We start from the raw sequence: 22,670 nt of genomic DNA, 5'->3' as shown, positions 1-22,670 counted from the left end.
TTTGTGCCATTCTCTGCTTAGGCCTCATCAATAGGAAACAAACCATAGAGATAGAACTTGGAACTACTTTATTGTGTCAAGTTTCCAAGAGCTAGCACAAACTGTGTTTGATTTAGAGTTCCAACTACATGTATCCCTATAGGAGAAAACAGAGTGAAACCTAAAAATTAAAACTGTTTCTGCCAACTAAGGGTTTAACCTAGAAGAATGAAATTTGGTGAGCCAAGTGGGATTGGGGTACTGATCATTACCTGAAAGTGTCAACAAGATTGGGTGAAAAAATGTGTGCTGAGCTTTCAGGAAACTCGTAGTTTTTTGGAATATTGGCAACCCATTTCCATGAAAGTGATTTGTGCCATTCTCTGCTTAGGCCTCATCAATAGGAAACAAACCATAGAGATAGAACTTGGAACTACTTTATTGTGTCAAGTTTCCAAGAGCTAGCACAAACTGTGTTTGATTTAGAGTTCCAACTACATGTATCCCTATAGGAGAAAACAGAGTGAAACCTAAAAATTTAAACTGTTACTGCCAAGGAACGGTTTAAACTAGAAGAACGAAATTTGGTGAGCCAAGTGGGATTGGGGTACTGATCATTACCTGAAAGTGTGATCAAGATTGGGTGAAAAAGTGTGTGCTGAGATTTCAGGAAACTCGTAGATGTTGGGAAGCTAGGCAAACCCTTTCCATGAAAGTGATTTGCACCAGTCTCTCCTTAGGAGTACATCAATAGGAATCAAACCATAGAGATAGAACATGGAACTACTTTATTGTGTCAAGTTTCAAAGAGCTAGCACAAACCGTGTTTGATTTAGAGTTCCAACTACATGTATCCCTATAGGAGAAAACAGAGTGAAACCTAAAAATTAAAAATGTTACTGCCAACGAACGGTTTAACCTAGAAGAACGATATTTGGTGAGCCAAGTGGGATTTGTGTACTGATCATTACCTGAATGTGTCAATAAGTTTGGGTTAAGAAGAGTGTGCTGAGATTTCAGGAAACTCGTAGTTTTTTGGAATCATGGAACCCCATTCCATGAAAGTGATTTGCGCCAGTCTCTGCTTAGGCCTCATCAATAGGAAACAAACCATATAGATAGAACTTGGAACTACTTTATTGTGTCAAGTTTCAAAGAGCTAGCACAAACCGTGTTTGATTTAGAGTTCCAACTACATGTATCCCTGTAGGAGAAAACAGAGTGAAACCTAAAAATTAAAACTTTTACTGCCAACAAACGGTTTAACCTAGAAGAAAGAAATTTGGTGAGCCAAGTGGGATTGGGGTACTGATCATTACCTGAAAGTGTCATCAAGATTGGGTGAAAAAATGTGTGCTGAGATATCAGGGAACCCATAGTTTTTTGGAAGCTTGGCAACCCCTTTCCATGAAAGTGATTTGCGCCAGTCTCTGCTTAGTCCTCATCAATAGGAAAGAAACCATAGAAATACAACTTGGAACTAATTTATTGTGTCAAGTTTCAAAGAGCTAGCACAAACCATGTTTGATTTAGAGTTCCAACTACATGTATATCTCTAGGAGAAAACAGAATGCAACATAAAAATTAAAACTGTTACTGCCAACGAACGGTTTAACCTAGAAGAAAGAAATTGGGTGAGCCAAGTGGGATTGGGGTACTGATCATTACCTGAAAGTGTCATCACGGTTGGGTGAAAAAATGTGTGCTGAGATTTCAGGAAACTCGTAGGTTTTTCGATGCTTGGCAACCCCTTCCTTGAAAGTGATTTGTGTTAGTCTCTGCTTAGGGCTACATCAATAGGAAACAAACCATAGAGATAGAACTTGGAACTACTTTATTGTGTCAAGTTTCCAAGAGCTAGCACAAACCGTGTTTGATTTAGAGTTCCAACTACATGTATCCCTGTAGGAGAAAACAGAGTGAAACCTAAAAATTAAAACTGTTACTGCCAGCTAACGGTTTAACCTAGAAGAATGAAATTTGATGAGCCAAGTGGGACTGGGGTACTGATCATTACCTGAAAGTGTCATCAAGATTGGGTGAAAGAATGTGTGCTGAGATTTCAGGAAACTCGTAGTTTTTTGGAAGCTGGGCAACCACTTTCCATGAAAGTGATTTGCGCCAGTCTCTGCTTATTCCTCATCAATAGAAAACAAACCATAGAGATAGAACGTGGAACCACTTTATTGTGTCAATTTTCAAAGAGCTAGCACAAACCGTGTTTGATTTAGAGTTCCAAGTACATGTATCCATATAGGAGAAAAGAGAGTGAAACCTAAAATTAAAACTGTTACTGCCAACGAACGGATTAACCTAGGAGAACGAAATTTGGTGAGCCAAGTGGGATTGGGGTTCTGATCATTACCTGAAAGTGTCACCAAGATTGGGTGAAAAAATGTGTCCTAAGATTTCAGGAAACTCGTAGTTTTTTGGAAGCTTAGAACCCCATTCCATGAAAGTGATTTGCACCAGTCTCTGCTTAGGCCTCATCAATAGGAATCAAACCATAGAGATGGAACTTGGAACTACTTTATTGTGTCAAGTTTCAAAGAGCTAGCACAAACCGTGTTTGATTTAGAGTTCCAACTACATGTATCCATATAGGAGAAAACAGAGTGAAACCTAAAAATTAAAACTGTTACTGCCAACGAACGGTTTAACCTAGAAGAACGAAATTTGGTGAGCCAAGTGGGATAGGGGTACTGATCATTACCTGAAAGTGTCATCAAGATTGGGTGAAAAAATGTGTGCTGAGATTTCAGGAAACTCGTAGTTTTTTGGAAGATTGGCAACCCCTTTATATGAAAGTGATTTGCGCCAGTCTGTGCTTAGGCCTCATCAATAGGAAACAAACCATAGAGATAGAACTTGGAACTACTTTATTGTGTCAAGTTTCAAAGAGCTAGCACAAACCGTGTTTGATTTAGAGTTCCAACTACATGTATCCATATAGGAGAAAACAGAGTGAAACCTAAAAATTAAAACAGTTACTGCCAAAGAAATGTTTAAACCACAAGAAAAAAATGTGGTGAGCCAAGTGGGATTGGGGTACTGATCATTACCTGAAAGTGTCATCAAGATTGGGTGAAAAAATGTGTGCTGATATTTCAGGAAATTCGTAGTTTTTTGGAAGCTAGGCAAACCCTTTCAATGAAAGTGATTTGCACCAGTCTCTGCTTAGGGCTACATCAATAGGAAACAAACCATAGAGATGCAACTTGGAACTAATTTATTGTGTCAAGTTTCAAAGAGCTAGCACAAACCATGTTTGATTTAGAGTTCCAAGTACAAGTATCCATGCAGGAAAAAACAGAGTGAAACCTAAAAATTAAAACTGTTACTGCCAACTAACGGTTTAACCTAGAAGAATGAATTTTGGTGAGCCAAGAGGGATTGGTTTACTGATCATTACCTGAAAGTGTCATCAAGATTGGGTGAAAAAATGTGTGCTGAGATTTCAGGAAACTCGTAGTTTTTTGGAATATTGGCAACCCCTTTCCATGAAAGTGATTTGTGCCATTCTCGGCTTAGGCCTCTTCAATAGGAAACAAACCATAGAGATAGAACTTGGAACTACATTATGGTGTCAAGTTTCAAAGAGCTATCACAAACCGTGTTTGATTTAGAGTTCCAACTACATGTATCCATATAGGAGAAAACAGAGTGAAACCTAAAAATTAAAACTGTTACTGCCAACGAACGGTTTAACCTAGAATAACAAAATTTGTTGAGCCAATTGGGATTGGGGTACTGATCATTACCTGAAAGTGTCATCAATATTGGTTGAAAAAATGTGTGCTGAGATTTCAGGAAACACATAGTTTTTTGGTAGCTAGGCAAACCCTTTCCATGAAACTGTTTTGCACCAGTCTCTGCTTAGGGCTACATCAATCGGAAACAAACCATAGAGAAAGAACTAGGAACTATTTTATTGTGTCAAGTTTCAAAGAGCTAGCACAAACCGTGTTTGATTTAGAGTTCCAACTACATGTATCCCTGTAGGAGAAAACAGAGTGCAACCTAAAAATTAAAACTGTTACTGCCAACGAATGGTTTAACCTAGAAGAATGAAATTTGGTGAGCCAAGTGGGACTGGGGTACTGATCATTACCTGAAAGTGTCATCAAGATTGGGTGAAAGAATGTGTGCTAAGATTTCAGGAAACTCGTAGTTTTATGGAAGCTGGGCAACCACTTTCCATGAAAGTGATTTGCGCCAGTCTCTGCTTAGGCCTCATCAATAGGAAACAAACCATAGAGATAGAACTTGGAACCACTTTATTGTGTCAAGTTTCAAAGAGCTAGCACAAACCGTGTTTGATTTAGAGTTCCAAATACATGTATCCCTATAGGAGAAAAGAGAGTTAAACCTAAAAATTAAAACTGTTACTGCCAACGAACGGATTAACCTAGAAGAACGAAATTTGGTGAGCCAAGTGGGATTGGGGTACTGATCATTACCTGAAAGTGTCATCAAGATTGGTTGAAAAAATGTGTCCTGAGATTTCAGGAAACTCGTAGTTTTTTGGAAGCTTGGAACCCCATTCCATGAAAGTGATTTGCGCCAGTCTCTGCTTAGGCCTCTTCAATAAGAAACAAACCATAGAGATAGAACTTGGAAGTACTTTATTGTGTCAAGTTTCAAAGAGCTAGCACAAACCGTGTTTGATTTAGAGTTCCAACTACATGTATCCCTGTAGGAGAAAACAGAGTGAAACCTAAAAATTAAACCTGTTACTGCCAACGAACGGTTTAACCTAGAAGAACGAATTTTGGTGAGCCAAGTGGGATAGGGGTACTGATCATTACCTGAAAGTGTCATCAAGATTGGGTGAAAAAATGTGTGCTGAGATTTCAGGAAACTCGTAGTTTTTTGGAAGCTTGGCAACCCCATTCCAGTAAAGGGATTTGCGCCAGTCTCTGCTTAGGCCTCATCAATAGGAAACAAACCATAGAGATAGAAGTTGGAACTACTTTATTGTGTCAAGTTTCAAAGAGCTAGCAGAAACCGAGTTTGATTTAGAGTTACAACTACATGTATCCCTGTAGGAGAAAACAGAGTGAAACCTAAAAATTAAAACAGTTACTGCCAACGAACGGTTTAACCTAGAAGAATGAAATTTGGTGAGCCAAGAGGGATTGGGGTACTGATCATTACCTGAAAGTGTCATCAAGATGGGGTGAAAAAATGTGTGCTGAGCTTTCAGGAAACTCGTAGTTTTTTGGAATATTGGCAACCCATTTCCATGAATGTGATTTGTGCCATTCTCTGCTTAGGCCTCATCAATAGGAAACAAACCATAGAGATAGAACTTGGAACTATTATATTGTGTCAAGTTTCAAAGAGCTAGCACAAACCATGTTTGATTTAGAGTTCCAACTACATGTATCGCTATAGGAGAAAAGAGAGTGAAACCTAAAAATTTAAACTGTTACTGCCAACGAACGGTTTAACCTAGAAGAACGAAATTTGGTGAGCCAAGTGGGATTGGTGTACTGATCATTACCTGAAAGTGTCATCAAGATTGGGTGAAAAAATGTGTGCTGAGATTTCAGGAAACCCATAGTTTTTTTAAGCTTGCCAACCCCTTTCCATGAAAGTGATTTGCGCCAGTCTCTGCTTAGGGCTACATCAATAGGAAACAAAGCATAGAGATAGAACTTGGAACTACTTTATTGTGTCAAGTTTCAAAGAGCTAGCACAAACCGTGTTTGATTTAGAGTTCCAACTACATGTATCCATACAGGAGAAAACAGAGTGAAACCTAAAAATTAAAACTGTTACTGCCAACTAAGGGTTTAACCTAGAAGAAGGAAATTTGGTGATCCAAGGGGGAATGGGGTACTGATCATTATCTGAAAGTGTCATCAAGATTGGGTTAAAAAATATGTGCTGAGATTTCAGGAAACTCGTAGTTTTTTGGATGCTTGGAAACCCTTTCCATGAAAGTGATTTGCGCCAGTCTCTGCTTAGGCCTCATCAATAGGAAACAAACCATAGAGATAGAACTTGGAACTACTTTATTGTGTCAAGTTTCAAAGAGCTAGAACAAACCGTGCTTGATTTAGAGTTCCAACTACATGTATCCCTATAGGAGGAAACAGAGTGAAACCTAAAAATTAAAACTCTTACTGCCAAGGAACGGTTTAACAAAGAAGAAGGAAATTTGGTGAGCCAAGTGGGATTGGGGTACTGATCATTACCTGAAAGTGTCATCAAGATTGGGTGAAAAAGTGTGTGCTGAGCTTTCAGGAAACTCGTAGTTTTTGGGAAGCTAGGCAAACCCTTTCCATGAAAGTGATTTGCACCAGTCTTTGCTTAGGGCTACATCAATAGGAATCAAACCATAGAGACAGACCATGGAACTACTTTATTGTGTCAAGTTTCAAAGACCTAGCACAAACCGTGTTTGATTTAGAGTTCCAACTACATGTATCCCTATAGGAGAAAACAGACTGAAACCTAAAAGTTAAAACTGTTATTGCCAACGAACGGTTTAACCTAGAAGAACGATATTTGGTGAGCCAAGTGGGATTGGGGTACTGATCATTACCTGAAAGTTTCAACAAGATTGGGTTAAAAAAAGTGTGCTGAGATTTTAGGAAACTCGTAGTTTTTTGGAAGCTTGGAACCCCATTCCATGAAAGTGATTTGCGCCAGTCTCTGCTTAGGCCTCATCAATAGGAAACAAACCATAGAGTTAGAACTTGGAACTACATTATTGTGTCAAGTTTCAAAGAGCTAGCACAAATTGTGTTTGATTTAGAGTTCCAACTACATGTATCCCTGTAGGAGAAAACAGAGTGAAACCTAAAAATTAAACCTGTTACTGCCAAGGAACGGTTTAACCTAGAATAACGAAATTTGGTGAGCCAAGTGGGACTGGGGTACTGATCATTACCTGAAAGTTTCATCAAGATTGGGTGAAAAAATGTGTGCTGAGATTTCAGGAAACTCGTAGTTTTTTGATGCTGGGCAACCCCTTTCCATGAAAGTGATTTGTGTCAGTCTCTGCTTAGGGCTACATGAATAGGAAACAAACCATAGAGATAGAACTTGGAAATGCTTTATTGTGTCAAGTTTCAAAGAGCTAGCACAAACCGTGTTTGATTTAGAGTTCCAACTACATGTATCCATACAGGAGAAAACGGAGTGAAACCTAAAAATTAAAACTGTTACTGCCAACGAACGGATTAACCTAGAAGAACGAAATTTGGTGAGCCAAGTGGGATTGGTGTACTGATCATTACCTGAAAGTGTCATCAAGATTGGGTGAAAGAATGTGTGCTAAGATTTCAGGAAACTCGTAGTTTTTTGGAAGCTTAGAACCCCATTCCATGAAAGTGATTTGCACCAGTCTCTGCTTAGGCCTCATCAATAGGAATCAAACCATAGAGATGGAACTTGGAACTACTTTATTGTGTCAAGTTTCAAAGAGCTAGCACAAACCGTGTTTGATTTAGAGTTCCAACTACATGTATCCATATAGGAGAAAACAGAGTGAAACCTAAAAATTAAAACTGTTACTGCCAACGAACGGTTTAACCTAGAAGAACGAAATTTGGTGAGCCAAGTGGGATAGGGGTACTGATCATTACCTGAAAGTGTCATCAAGATTGGGTGAAAAAATGTGTGCTGAGATTTCAGGAAACTCGTAGTTTTTTGGAAGATTGGCAACCCCTTTATATGAAAGTGATTTGCGCCAGTCTGTGCTTAGGCCTCATCAATAGGAAACAAACCATAGAGATAGAACTTGGAACTACTTTATTGTGTCAAGTTTCAAAGAGCTAGCACAAACCGTGTTTGATTTAGAGTTCCAACTACATGTATCCATATAGGAGAAAACAGAGTGAAACCTAAAAATTAAAACAGTTACTGCCAAAGAAATGTTTAAACCACAAGAAAAAAATGTGGTGAGCCAAGTGGGATTGGGGTACTGATCATTACCTGAAAGTGTCATCAAGATTGGGTGAAAAAATGTGTGCTGATATTTCAGGAAATTCGTAGTTTTTTGGAAGCTAGGCAAACCCTTTCAATGAAAGTGATTTGCACCAGTCTCTGCTTAGGGCTACATCAATAGGAAACAAACCATAGAGATGCAACTTGGAACTAATTTATTGTGTCAAGTTTCAAAGAGCTAGCACAAACCATGTTTGATTTAGAGTTCCAAGTACAAGTATCCATGCAGGAAAAAACAGAGTGAAACCTAAAAATTAAAACTGTTACTGCCAACTAACGGTTTAACCTAGAAGAATGAATTTTGGTGAGCCAAGAGGGATTGGTTTACTGATCATTACCTGAAAGTGTCATCAAGATTGGGTGAAAAAATGTGTGCTGAGATTTCAGGAAACTCGTAGTTTTTTGGAATATTGGCAACCCCTTTCCATGAAAGTGATTTGTGCCATTCTCGGCTTAGGCCTCTTCAATAGGAAACAAACCATAGAGATAGAACTTGGAACTACATTATGGTGTCAAGTTTCAAAGAGCTATCACAAACCGTGTTTGATTTAGAGTTCCAACTACATGTATCCATATAGGAGAAAACAGAGTGAAACCTAAAAATTAAAACTGTTACTGCCAACGAACGGTTTAACCTAGAATAACAAAATTTGTTGAGCCAATTGGGATTGGGGTACTGATCATTACCTGAAAGTGTCATCAATATTGGTTGAAAAAATGTGTGCTGAGATTTCAGGAAACACATAGTTTTTTGGTAGCTAGGCAAACCCTTTCCATGAAACTGTTTTGCACCAGTCTCTGCTTAGGGCTACATCAATCGGAAACAAACCATAGAGAAAGAACTAGGAACTATTTTATTGTGTCAAGTTTCAAAGAGCTAGCACAAACCGTGTTTGATTTAGAGTTCCAACTACATGTATCCCTGTAGGAGAAAACAGAGTGCAACCTAAAAATTAAAACTGTTACTGCCAACGAATGGTTTAACCTAGAAGAATGAAATTTGGTGAGCCAAGTGGGACTGGGGTACTGATCATTACCTGAAAGTGTCATCAAGATTGGGTGAAAGAATGTGTGCTAAGATTTCAGGAAACTCGTAGTTTTATGGAAGCTGGGCAACCACTTTCCATGAAAGTGATTTGCGCCAGTCTCTGCTTAGGCCTCATCAATAGGAAACAAACCATAGAGATAGAACTTGGAACCACTTTATTGTGTCAAGTTTCAAAGAGCTAGCACAAACCGTGTTTGATTTAGAGTTCCAAATACATGTATCCCTATAGGAGAAAAGAGAGTTAAACCTAAAAATTAAAACTGTTACTGCCAACGAACGGATTAACCTAGAAGAACGAAATTTGGTGAGCCAAGTGGGATTGGGGTACTGATCATTACCTGAAAGTGTCATCAAGATTGGTTGAAAAAATGTGTCCTGAGATTTCAGGAAACTCGTAGTTTTTTGGAAGCTTGGAACCCCATTCCATGAAAGTGATTTGCGCCAGTCTCTGCTTAGGCCTCTTCAATAAGAAACAAACCATAGAGATAGAACTTGGAAGTACTTTATTGTGTCAAGTTTCAAAGAGCTAGCACAAACCGTGTTTGATTTAGAGTTCCAACTACATGTATCCCTGTAGGAGAAAACAGAGTGAAACCTAAAAATTAAACCTGTTACTGCCAACGAACGGTTTAACCTAGAAGAACGAATTTTGGTGAGCCAAGTGGGATAGGGGTACTGATCATTACCTGAAAGTGTCATCAAGATTGGGTGAAAAAATGTGTGCTGAGATTTCAGGAAACTCGTAGTTTTTTGGAAGCTTGGCAACCCCATTCCAGTAAAGGGATTTGCGCCAGTCTCTGCTTAGGCCTCATCAATAGGAAACAAACCATAGAGATAGAAGTTGGAACTACTTTATTGTGTCAAGTTTCAAAGAGCTAGCAGAAACCGAGTTTGATTTAGAGTTACAACTACATGTATCCCTGTAGGAGAAAACAGAGTGAAACCTAAAAATTAAAACAGTTACTGCCAACGAACGGTTTAACCTAGAAGAATGAAATTTGGTGAGCCAAGAGGGATTGGGGTACTGATCATTACCTGAAAGTGTCATCAAGATGGGGTGAAAAAATGTGTGCTGAGCTTTCAGGAAACTCGTAGTTTTTTGGAATATTGGCAACCCATTTCCATGAATGTGATTTGTGCCATTCTCTGCTTAGGCCTCATCAATAGGAAACAAACCATAGAGATAGAACTTGGAACTATTATATTGTGTCAAGTTTCAAAGAGCTAGCACAAACCATGTTTGATTTAGAGTTCCAACTACATGTATCGCTATAGGAGAAAAGAGAGTGAAACCTAAAAATTTAAACTGTTACTGCCAACGAACGGTTTAACCTAGAAGAACGAAATTTGGTGAGCCAAGTGGGATTGGTGTACTGATCATTACCTGAAAGTGTCATCAAGATTGGGTGAAAAAATGTGTGCTGAGATTTCAGGAAACCCATAGTTTTTTTAAGCTTGCCAACCCCTTTCCATGAAAGTGATTTGCGCCAGTCTCTGCTTAGGGCTACATCAATAGGAAACAAAGCATAGAGATAGAACTTGGAACTACTTTATTGTGTCAAGTTTCAAAGAGCTAGCACAAACCGTGTTTGATTTAGAGTTCCAACTACATGTATCCATACAGGAGAAAACAGAGTGAAACCTAAAAATTAAAACTGTTACTGCCAACTAAGGGTTTAACCTAGAAGAAGGAAATTTGGTGATCCAAGGGGGAATGGGGTACTGATCATTATCTGAAAGTGTCATCAAGATTGGGTTAAAAAATATGTGCTGAGATTTCAGGAAACTCGTAGTTTTTTGGATGCTTGGAAACCCTTTCCATGAAAGTGATTTGCGCCAGTCTCTGCTTAGGCCTCATCAATAGGAAACAAACCATAGAGATAGAACTTGGAACTACTTTATTGTGTCAAGTTTCAAAGAGCTAGAACAAACCGTGCTTGATTTAGAGTTCCAACTACATGTATCCCTATAGGAGGAAACAGAGTGAAACCTAAAAATTAAAACTCTTACTGCCAAGGAACGGTTTAACAAAGAAGAAGGAAATTTGGTGAGCCAAGTGGGATTGGGGTACTGATCATTACCTGAAAGTGTCATCAAGATTGGGTGAAAAAGTGTGTGCTGAGCTTTCAGGAAACTCGTAGTTTTTGGGAAGCTAGGCAAACCCTTTCCATGAAAGTGATTTGCACCAGTCTTTGCTTAGGGCTACATCAATAGGAATCAAACCATAGAGACAGACCATGGAACTACTTTATTGTGTCAAGTTTCAAAGACCTAGCACAAACCGTGTTTGATTTAGAGTTCCAACTACATGTATCCCTATAGGAGAAAACAGACTGAAACCTAAAAGTTAAAACTGTTATTGCCAACGAACGGTTTAACCTAGAAGAACGATATTTGGTGAGCCAAGTGGGATTGGGGTACTGATCATTACCTGAAAGTTTCAACAAGATTGGGTTAAAAAAAGTGTGCTGAGATTTTAGGAAACTCGTAGTTTTTTGGAAGCTTGGAACCCCATTCCATGAAAGTGATTTGCGCCAGTCTCTGCTTAGGCCTCATCAATAGGAAACAAACCATAGAGTTAGAACTTGGAACTACATTATTGTGTCAAGTTTCAAAGAGCTAGCACAAATTGTGTTTGATTTAGAGTTCCAACTACATGTATCCCTGTAGGAGAAAACAGAGTGAAACCTAAAAATTAAACCTGTTACTGCCAAGGAACGGTTTAACCTAGAATAACGAAATTTGGTGAGCCAAGTGGGACTGGGGTACTGATCATTACCTGAAAGTTTCATCAAGATTGGGTGAAAAAATGTGTGCTGAGATTTCAGGAAACTCGTAGTTTTTTGATGCTGGGCAACCCCTTTCCATGAAAGTGATTTGTGTCAGTCTCTGCTTAGGGCTACATGAATAGGAAACAAACCATAGAGATAGAACTTGGAAATGCTTTATTGTGTCAAGTTTCAAAGAGCTAGCACAAACCGTGTTTGATTTAGAGTTCCAACTACATGTATCCATACAGGAGAAAACGGAGTGAAACCTAAAAATTAAAACTGTTACTGCCAACGAACGGATTAACCTAGAAGAACGAAATTTGGTGAGCCAAGTGGGATTGGTGTACTGATCATTACCTGAAAGTGTCATCAAGATTGGGTGAAAAAATGTGTCCTGAGATTTCAGGAAACTCGTAGTTTTTTGGAAGCTTGGAACCCCATTCCATGAAAGTGATTTGCGCCAGTCTCTGCTTAGGCCTCATCAATAGGAATCAAACCATAGAGATGGAACTTGGAACTACTTTATTGTGTCAAGTTTCAAAGAGCTAGCACAAACCGTGTTTGATTTAGAGTTCCAACTACATGTATCCATATAGGAGAAAACAGAGTGAAACCTAAAAATTAAAACTGTTACTGCCAACGAACGGTTTAACCTAGAAGAACGAAATTTGGTGAGCCAAGTGGGATAGGGGTACTGATCATTACCTGAAAGTGTCATCAAGATTGGGTGAAAAAATGTGTGCTGAGATTTCAGGAAACTCGTAGTTTTTTGGAAGATTGGCAACCCCTTTATATGAAAGTGATTTGTGCCAGTCTGTGCTTAGGCCTCATCAACAGGAAACAAACCATAGAGATAGAACTTGGAACTACTTTATTGTGTCAAGTTTCAAAGAGCTAGCACAAACCGTGTTTGATTTAGAGTTCCAACTACATGTATCCATATAGGAGAAAACAGAGTGAAACCTAAAATTTGAAACTGTTACTGCCAACGAAAGTTTAACCTAGAAGAACGAAATTTGGTGAGCCAAGTGGGATTGGGGTACTGATCATTACCTGAAAGTGTCATCAAGATTGGGTGAAAAAATGTGTGCTGAGATTTCAGGAAACTCGTAGTTTTTTGGAAGCTGGGCAACCACTTTCCATGAAAGTGATTTGCGCCAGTCTCTGCTTAGGCCTCATCAATAGGAAACAAACCATAGAGATAGAACTTGGAACTACTTTATTGTGTGAAGTTTCAAAGAGCTAGCACAAACCTTGTTTGATTTAGAGTTCCAACTACATGTATCCATATAGGAGAAAACAGAGTGAAACCTACAAATTAAAACAGTTACTGCCAAAGAAATGTTTAAACTACAAGAAAAAAATGTGGTGAGCCAAGTGGGATTGGGGTACTGATCATTACCTGAAAGTGTCATCAAGATTGGGTGAAAAAATGTGTGCTGATATTTCAGGAAATTCGTAGTTTTTTGGAAGCTAGGCAAACCCTTTCAATGAAAGTGATTTGCACCAGTCTCTGCTTAGGGCTCCATCAATAGGAAACAAACCATAGAGATGCAACATGGAACTACTTTATTGTGTCAAGTTTCAAAGAGCTAGCACAAACCATGTTTGATTTAGAGTTCCAAGTACATGTATCCATGCAAGAAAAAACAGAGTGAAACCTAAAAATTAAAACTGTTACTGCCAACTAACGGTTTAACCTAGAAGAATGAATTTTGGTGAGCCAAGTGGGATTGGTGTACTGATCATTACCTGAAAGTGTCATCAAGATTGGGTGAAAAAATGTGTGCTGAGCTTTCAGGAAACTCATAGTTTTTTGGAATATTGGCAACCCCTTTCCATGAAAGTGATTTGTGCCATTCTCGGCTTAGGCCTCTTCAATAGGAAACAAACCATAGAGATAGAACTTGGAACTACTTTATGGTGTCAAGTTTCAAAGAGCTATCACAAACCGTGTTTGATTTAGAGTTCCAACTACATGTATCCATATAGGAGAAAACAGAGTGATACCTAAAAATTTAAACTGTTACTGCCAACGAACGGTTTAACCTAGAAGAACAAAATTTGGTGAGCCAATTGGGATTGGGGTACTGATCATTACCTGAAAGTGTCATCAATATTGGTTGAAAAAATGTGTGCTGAGATTTCAGGAAACGCATAGTTTTTTGGTAGCTAGGCAAAACCTTTCCATGTAACTGTTTTGAACCAGTCTCTGCTTAGGACTACATCAATCGGAAACAAACCATAGAGAAAGAACTAGGAACTATTTTATTGTGTGAAGTTTCAAAGAGCTAGCACAAACCGTGTTTGATTTAGAGTTCCAACTACATGTATCCCTGTAGGAGAAAACAGAGTGAAACCTAAAAACTAAAACTGTTACTGCCAACTAAGGGTTTAACATAGAAGAATGAAATTTGGTGAGCCAAGTGGGACTGGGTTACTGATCATTACCTGAAAGTGTCATCAAGATTGGGTGAAAGAATGTGTGCTAAGATTTCAGGAAACTCGTAGTTTTTTGGAATCTGGGCAACCACTTTCCATGAAAGTGATTTGCGCCAGTCTCTGCTTAGGCCTCATCAATAGGAAAGAAACCATAGAGATAGAACTTGGAACCACTTTATTGTGTCAAGTTTCAAAGAGCTAGCACAAACCTTGTTTGATTTAGAGTTCCAAATACTTGTATCCCTATAGGAGAAAAGAGAGTGAAACCTAAAAATTAAAACTGTTACTGCCAACGAATGGATTAACCTAGAAAAACGAAACTTGGTGAGCCAAGTGGGATTGGGGTACTGATCATTACCTGAAAGTGTCATCAAGATTGGGTGAAAAAATGTGTCCTGAGATTTCAGGAAACTCGTAGTTTTTTGGAAGCTTGGAACCCCATTCCATGAAAGTGATTTGCGCCTGTCTCTGCTTAGGCCTCATCAATAAGAAACAAACCATAGAGATAGAACTTGGAAGTACTTTATTGTGTCAAGTTTCAAAGAGCTAGCACAAACCGTGTTTGATTTAGAGTTCCAACTACATGTATCCCTGTAGGAGAAAACAGAGTGAAACCTAAAAATTAAACCTCTTACTGCCAACGAACGGTTTAACCTAGAAGAACGAATTTTGGTGAGCCAAGTGGGATTGGGGTACTGATCATTACCTGAAAGTGTCATCAAGATTGGGTGAAAAAATGTGTGCTGAGATTTCAGGAAACTCGTAGTTTTTGGGAAGCTAGGCAAACCCTTTCCATGAAAGTGATTTGCACCAGTCACTGCTTAGGGCTACACCAATAGGAAACAAAGCATAGAGATAGAACTTGGAACTACTTTACTGTGTCAAGTTTCAAAGAGCTAGCACAAACCGTGTTTGATTTAGAGTTCCAACTACATGTATCCATACAGGAGAAAACAGAGTGAAACCTAAAAATTAAAACTCTTACTGCCAACTAAGGGTTTAACCTAGAAGAACGAAATTTGGTGATCCAAGGGGGAATGGGGTACTGATCATTATCTGAAAGTGTCATCAAGTTTTGGTGAAAAAATGTGTGCTGAGATTTCAGGAAACTCGTAGTTTTTTGGATGCTTGGAACCCCATTACATGAAAGTGATTTGCGCCAGTCTCTGCTTAGGCCTCATCAATAGGAAACAAACCATAGAGATAGAACTTGGAACTACTTTATTGTGTCAAGTTTCAAAGAGCTAGCACAAACCGTGTTTGATTTAGAGTTCAAACTACATATATCCCTGTAGGAGAAATCAGAGTGAAACCTAAAAATTAAAACTGTTACTGCCAATGAATGGTTTAACCTAGAAGAACGAAATTTGGTGAACCAAGTGGGAATAGGGTACTGATGATTACCTGAAAGTGTCATCAAGATTGGCTGAAAAAATGTGTGCTGAGATTTCAGGAAACTCTTAGTTTTTTGGAAGCTTGGCAATCCCATTCCATTAAAGGGATTTGCGCCAGTCTCTGCTTAGGCCTCATCAATAGGAAACAAACCATAGAGATAGAAGTTGGAACTACTTTATTGTGTCAAGTTTCAAAGAGCTAGCAGAAACCGTGTTTGATTTAGAGTTCCAACTACATGTATCCCTGTAGGAGAAAACAGAGTGAAACCTAAAAATTAAAACAGTTACTGCCAACGAATGGCTTAACCTAGAAGAACGAAAATTGGTGAGCCAAGAGGGATTGGGGTACTGATCATTACCTGAAAGTGTCATCAAGATGGGGTGAAAAAATGTGTGCTGAGCTTTCAGGAAACTCGTAGTTTTTTGGAATATTGGCAACCCATTTCCATGAATGTGATTTGTGCCATTCTCTGCTTAGGCCTCATCAATAGGAAACAAACCATAAAGATAGAACTTGGAACTATTATATTGTGTCAAGTTTCAAAGAGCTAGCACAAACTGTGTTTGATTTAGAGTTCCAACTACATGTATCCCTATAGGAGAAAACAGAGTGAAACCTAAAAATTTAAACTGTTACTGCCAACGAACCGTTTAACCTAGAAGAACGAAATTTGGTGAGCCAAGTGGGATTGGTGTACTGATCATTACCTGAAAGTGTCATCAAGATTGTGTGAAAAAATGTGTGCTGAGATTTCAGGAAACCCATAGTTTTTTTAAGCTTGCCAACCCCTTTCCATGAAAGTGATTTGCGCCAGTCTCTGCTTAGGGCTACATCAATAGGAAACAAAGCATAGAGATAGAACTAGGAACTACTTTATTGTGTCAAGTTTCAAAGAGCTAGCACAAACCGTGTTTGATTTAGAGTTCCAACTACATGTATCCATACAGGAGAAAACAGAGTGAAACCTAAGAATTAAAACTGTTACTGCCAACTAAGGGTTTAACCTAGAAGAACGAAATTTGGTGATCCAAGGGGGAATGGGATACTGATCATTATCTGAAAGTGTCATCAAGATTGGGTGAAAAAATATGTGCTGAGATTTCAGGAAACTCGTAGTTTTTTGGATGCTTGGAAACCCATTACATGAAAGTGATTTGCGCCAGTCTCTGCTTAGGCCTCATCAATAGGAAACAAACCATAGAGATAGAACTTGGAACTACTTTATTGTGTCAAGTTTCAAAGAGCTAGAACAAACCGTGTTTGATTTAGAGTTCCAACTACATGTATCCCTATAGGAGAAAACAGAGTGAAACCTAAAAATTAAAACTCTTACTGCCAAGGAACGGTTTAACAAGAAGAAGGAAATTTGGTGAGCCAAGTGGGATTGGGGTACTGATCATTACCTGAAAGTGTCATCAAGATTGGGTGAAAAAGTGTGTGCTGAGCTTTCAGGAAACTCATAGTTTTTTGGAAGCTGGGCAACCCATTTTCATGAAAGTGATTTGCGCCAGTCTCTGCTTAGGGCTACATCAATAGGAAAAATCCATAGAGATAGAACTTGGAACTACTTTATTGTGTCAAGTTTCAAAGAGCTAACACAAACCGTGTTTGATTTAGAGTACCAACTACATGTATCCCGATAGGAGAAAACAGAGTGAAACCTAAAATTTAAAACTGTTACTGCCAACGAACGGTTTAACAAAGAAGAATGAAATTTGGTGAGCCAAGTGGGAATGTGGTACTGATCATTACCTGAAAGTGTCATCAAGGTTGGGTGAAAAAATGTGTGCTGAGATTTCAGGAAACTCGTAGTTTTTGGATGCTGGGCAACCCCTTTCCATGAAAGGGATTTGCACCAGTCTCTGCTTAGGCCTCATCAATAGGAAACAAACCATAGAGATAGAACGTGGAACTACTTTATTGTGTCAAGTTTCAAAGAGCTAGCACAAACCGTGTTTGATTTAGAGTTCCAACTACATGTATCCCTATAGGAGAAAACAGAATGAAACCTAAAAATTAAAACTGTTACTGCCAACTAAGGGTTTAACCTAGAAGAACGAAATTTGGTGAGCCAAGTGGGATTGGGGTACTGATCATTACCTGAAAGTGTCATCAAGATTGGTTAAAAAAATGTGTGCTGAGCTTTCTGGAAACTCGTAGTTTTTTGAAATATTGGCAACCCATTTCCATGAAAGTGATTTGTGCCATTCTCTGCTTAGGCCTCATCAATAGGAAACAAACCATAGAGATAGAACTTGGAACTACTTTATTGTGTCAAGTTTCACAGAGCTAGCACAAACCGTGTTTGATTTAGAGTTCCAACTACATGTATCCCTATAGGAGAAAACAGAGTGAAACCTAAAAATTAAAACTCTTACTGCCAACGAACGGTTTAACAAAGAAGACCGAAATTTGGTGAGCCAAGTGGGATTGGGGTACTGATCATTACCTGAAAGTGTCATCAAGATTGGGTGAAAAACTGTGTGCTGAGATTTCAGGAAACTCGTAGTTTTTTGGAAGCTGGGCAAACCCTTTCCATGAAAGTGATTTGTGTCAGTCTCTGCTTAGGGCTACATCAATAGGAATCAAACCATAGAGATAGAACATGGAACTACTTTATTGTGTCAAGTTTCAAAGAGCTAGCACAAACCGTGTTTGATTTAGAGTTCCAAATACATGTATCCCTATAGGAGAAAACAGAGTGAAACCTAAAAATTAAAACTGTTACTGCCAACGAACGTATTAACCTAGAAGAACGATATTTGGTGAGCCAAGTGGGATTGGGGTACTGATAATTACCTGAAAGTGTCAACAAGATTGGGTTAAAAAAAGTGTGTTGAGATTTCAGGAAACTCGTAGTTTCTTGGAAGCTTGGAACCCCATTCCATGAAATTGATTTGCGCCAGTCTCTGCTTAGGCCTCATCAATAGGAAACAAACCATAGAGATAGAACTTGGAACTACTTTATTGTGTCAAGTTTCACAGAGCTAGCACAAACCGTGTTTGATTTAGAGTTCCAAATACATGTATCCCGATAGGAGAAAACAGAGTGAAACCTAAAATTTAAAACTGTTACTGCCAACTAAGGGTTTAACCTAGAAGAATGAAATTTGGTGAGCCAAGTGGGATTGGGGTACTGATCATTACCTGAAAGTGTCATCAAGATTGGGTGAAAAAATGTGTGCTGAGCTTTCAGGAAACTCGTAGTTTTTTGGAATATTGGCAACCCATTTCCATGAAAGTGATTTGTGCCATTCTCTGCTTAGGCCTCATCAATAGGAAACAAACCATAGAGATAGAACTTGGAACTACTTTATTGTGTCAAGTTTCCAAGAGCTAGCACAAACTGTGTTTGATTTAGAGTTCCAACTACATGTATCCCTATAGGAGAAAACAGAGTGAAACCTAAAAATTAAAACTGTTTCTGCCAACTAAGGGTTTAACCTAGAAGAATGAAATTTGGTGAGCCAAGTGGGATTGGGGTACTGATCATTACCTGAAAGTGTCAACAAGATTGGGTGAAAAAATGTGTGCTGAGCTTTCAGGAAACTCGTAGTTTTTTGGAATATTGGCAACCCATTTCCATGAAAGTGATTTGTGCCATTCTCTGCTTAGGCCTCATCAATAGGAAACAAACCATAGAGATAGAACTTGGAACTACTTTATTGTGTCAAGTTTCCAAGAGCTAGCACAAACTGTGTTTGATTTAGAGTTCCAACTACATGTATCCCTATAGGAGAAAACAGAGTGAAACCTAAAAATTTAAACTGTTACTGCCAAGGAACGGTTTAAACTAGAAGAACGAAATTTGGTGAGCCAAGTGGGATTGGGGTACTGATCATTACCTGAAAGTGTGATCAAGATTGGGTGAAAAAGTGTGTGCTGAGATTTCAGGAAACTCGTAGATGTTGGGAAGCTAGGCAAACCCTTTCCATGAAAGTGATTTGCACCAGTCTCTCCTTAGGAGTACATCAATAGGAATCAAACCATAGAGATAGAACATGGAACTACTTTATTGTGTCAAGTTTCAAAGAGCTAGCACAAACCGTGTTTGATTTAGAGTTCCAACTACATGTATCCCTATAGGAGAAAACAGAGTGAAACCTAAAAATTAAAAATGTTACTGCCAACGAACGGTTTAACCTAGAAGAACGATATTTGGTGAGCCAAGTGGGATTTGTGTACTGATCATTACCTGAAAGTGTCAATAAGTTTGGGTTAAGAAGAGTGTGCTGAGATTTCAGGAAACTCGTAGTTTTTTGGAATCATGGAACCCCATTCCATGAAAGTGATTTGCGCCAGTCTCTGCTTAGGCCTCATCAATAGGAAACAAACCATATAGATAGAACTTGGAACTACTTTATTGTGTCAAGTTTCAAAGAGCTAGCACAAACCGTGTTTGATTTAGAGTTCCAACTACATGTATCCCTGTAGGAGAAAACAGAGTGAAACCTAAAAATTAAAACTTTTACTGCCAACAAACGGTTTAACCTAGAAGAAAGAAATTTGGTGAGCCAAGTGGGATTGGGGTACTGATCATTACCTGAAAGTGTCATCAAGATTGGGTGAAAAAATGTGTGCTGAGATATCAGGGAACCCATAGTTTTTTGGAAGCTTGGCAACCCCTTTCCATGAAAGTGATTTGCGCCAGTCTCTGCTTAGTCCTCATCAATAGGAAAGAAACCATAGAAATACAACTTGGAACTAATTTATTGTGTCAAGTTTCAAAGAGCTAGCACAAACCATGTTTGATTTAGAGTTCCAACTACATGTATCTCTCTAGGAGAAAACAGAATGCAACATAAAAATTAAAACTGTTACTGCCAACGAACGGTTTAACCTAGAAGAAAGAAATTGGGTGAGCCAAGTGGGATTGGGGTACTGATCATTACCTGAAAGTGTCATCACGGTTGGGTGAAAAAATGTGTGCTGAGATTTCAGGAAACTCGTAGGTTTTTCGATGCTTGGCAACCCCTTCCTTGAAAGTGATTTGTGTTAGTCTCTGCTTAGGGCTACATCAATAGGAAACAAACCATAGAGATAGAACTTGGAACTACTTTATTGTGTCAAGTTTCCAAGAGCTAGCACAAACCGTGTTTGATTTAGAGTTCCAACTACATGTATCCATACAGGAGAAAACAGAGTGAAACCTAAAAATTAAAACTGTTACTGCCAACTAAAAGTTTAACCTGAAGAACGAAATTTGGTGATCCAAGGGGGAATGGGGTACTGATCATTACCTGAAAGTGTCATCAAGATTGGGTGAAACAATGTGTGCTGAGATTTCAGGAAACTCGTAGTTTTTTGGAAGCTAGGCAAACCCTTTCCATGAAAGTGGTTTGCACCAGTCTCTGCTTAGGGCTACATCAATAGGAAACAAACCATAGAGATAGAACTTGGAACTACTTTATGGTGTCAAGTTTCAAAGAGCAAGCACAAACCATGTTTGATTTAGAGTTCCAAGTGCATGTATCCATATAGGATAAAACAGATTGAAACCTAAAAATTTAAACTGTTACTGCCAACGAACGGTTTAACCTAGAAGAACAAAATTTGGTGAGCCAAGTGGGATTGGGGTACTGATCATTACCTGAAAGTGTCTTGAAGACTGGGTGAAAAAATGTGTGCTGAGATTTCAGGAAACTCGTAGTTTTTTGGATGCTGGGCAACCTTTTTACATGAAAGTGACTTGTGTCAGTCTCTGCTTAGGGCTCCATAAATAGGAAACAAATCATAGAGATAGAACTTGGAACTACTTTATTGTGTCAAGTTTCAAAGAGCTAGCACACACCCTGCTTGATTTAGAGTTCCAACTACATGTATCCATATAGGAGAAAACAGCGTGAAACCTAAAAATTTAAACTGTTACTGCCAAAGTACGGTTTAACCTAGAAGAAAGAAATTTGGTGAGCCAAGTGGGATTGGGGTACTGATCATTACCTGAAAGTGTCATCAAGATTGGGTGAAAAAATGTGTGCTGAGATTTCAGGAAACTCGTAGTTTTTGGAAGCTTGGAACCCCATTCCATGAAAGTGATTTGCGCCAGTCTCTGCTTAGGCCTCCTCAATAAGAAACAAACCATAGAGATAGAACTTGGAACCACTTTTATGTGTCAAGTTTCAAAAAGCTAGCACAAACCGTGTTTGATTTAGAGTACCAACTACATGTATCCATATAGGAGAAAACAGAGTGAAACCTAAAAATTTAAACTGTTACTGCCAACGAACGGTTTAACCTAGAAGAACGAAATTTGGTGAGCCAAGTGGGATTGGGGTACTGACCATTACCTGAAAGTGTCATCAAGATTGGGTGAAAAAATGTGTGCTGAGATTTCAGGAAACTCGTAGGTTTTTCGATGCTTGGCAACCCCTTCCTTGAAAGTGATTTGTGTCAGTCTCTGCTTAGGGCTACATCAATAGGAAACAAACCATAGAGATAGAACTTGGAACTACTTTATTGTGTCAAGTTTCAAAGAGCTAGCACAAAAACGTGTTTGATTTAGAGTTCCAAATACATGTATCCATATAGAAGAAAACAGAGTGAAACCTAAAAATTAAAACTGTTACTGCCAACGAACGGTTTAACCTAGAAGAACGAAATTTGGTGAGCCAAGTGGGATTGGGGTTCTGATCATTACCTCAAAGTGTCATAAAGAGTGGGTGAAAAAATGTGTGCTGAGATTTCAGGAAACTCGTAGTTTTTTGGAAGCTGGGCAACCCCTTTCCATGAAAGTGATTTGCGCCAGTCTCTGCTTAGGCCTCATCTATAGGAAACAAACCATAGAGATAGAACGTGGAAGTAATTTATTGTGTCAAGTTTCAATGAGCTAGCACAAACCGTGTTTGATTTAGAGTTCCAACTACATGTATCCATATAGGAGAAAACAGAGTGAAATCTAAAAATTAAAACGGTTACTGCCAACGAACGGTGTAACCTACAAGAAGAAAATGTGGTGAGCCAAGTTGGATTGGGGTACTGATCATTACCTGAAAGTGTCATCAAGATTGGGTGAAACAATGTGTGCTGAGATTTCAGGAAACTCGTAGTTTTTTGGAGCGTGGCAAACCCTTTCCTTG

The sequence above is a fragment of the Spermophilus citellus genome, assembly GCF_964194105.1.
Source record: "Spermophilus citellus genome assembly, chromosome: 12".
NCBI lineage: Eukaryota > Metazoa > Chordata > Mammalia > Rodentia > Sciuridae > Spermophilus > Spermophilus citellus.
The sequence above is the reverse complement of the archived record's forward strand: the minus strand, read 5'-3'. Positions refer to the sequence as shown.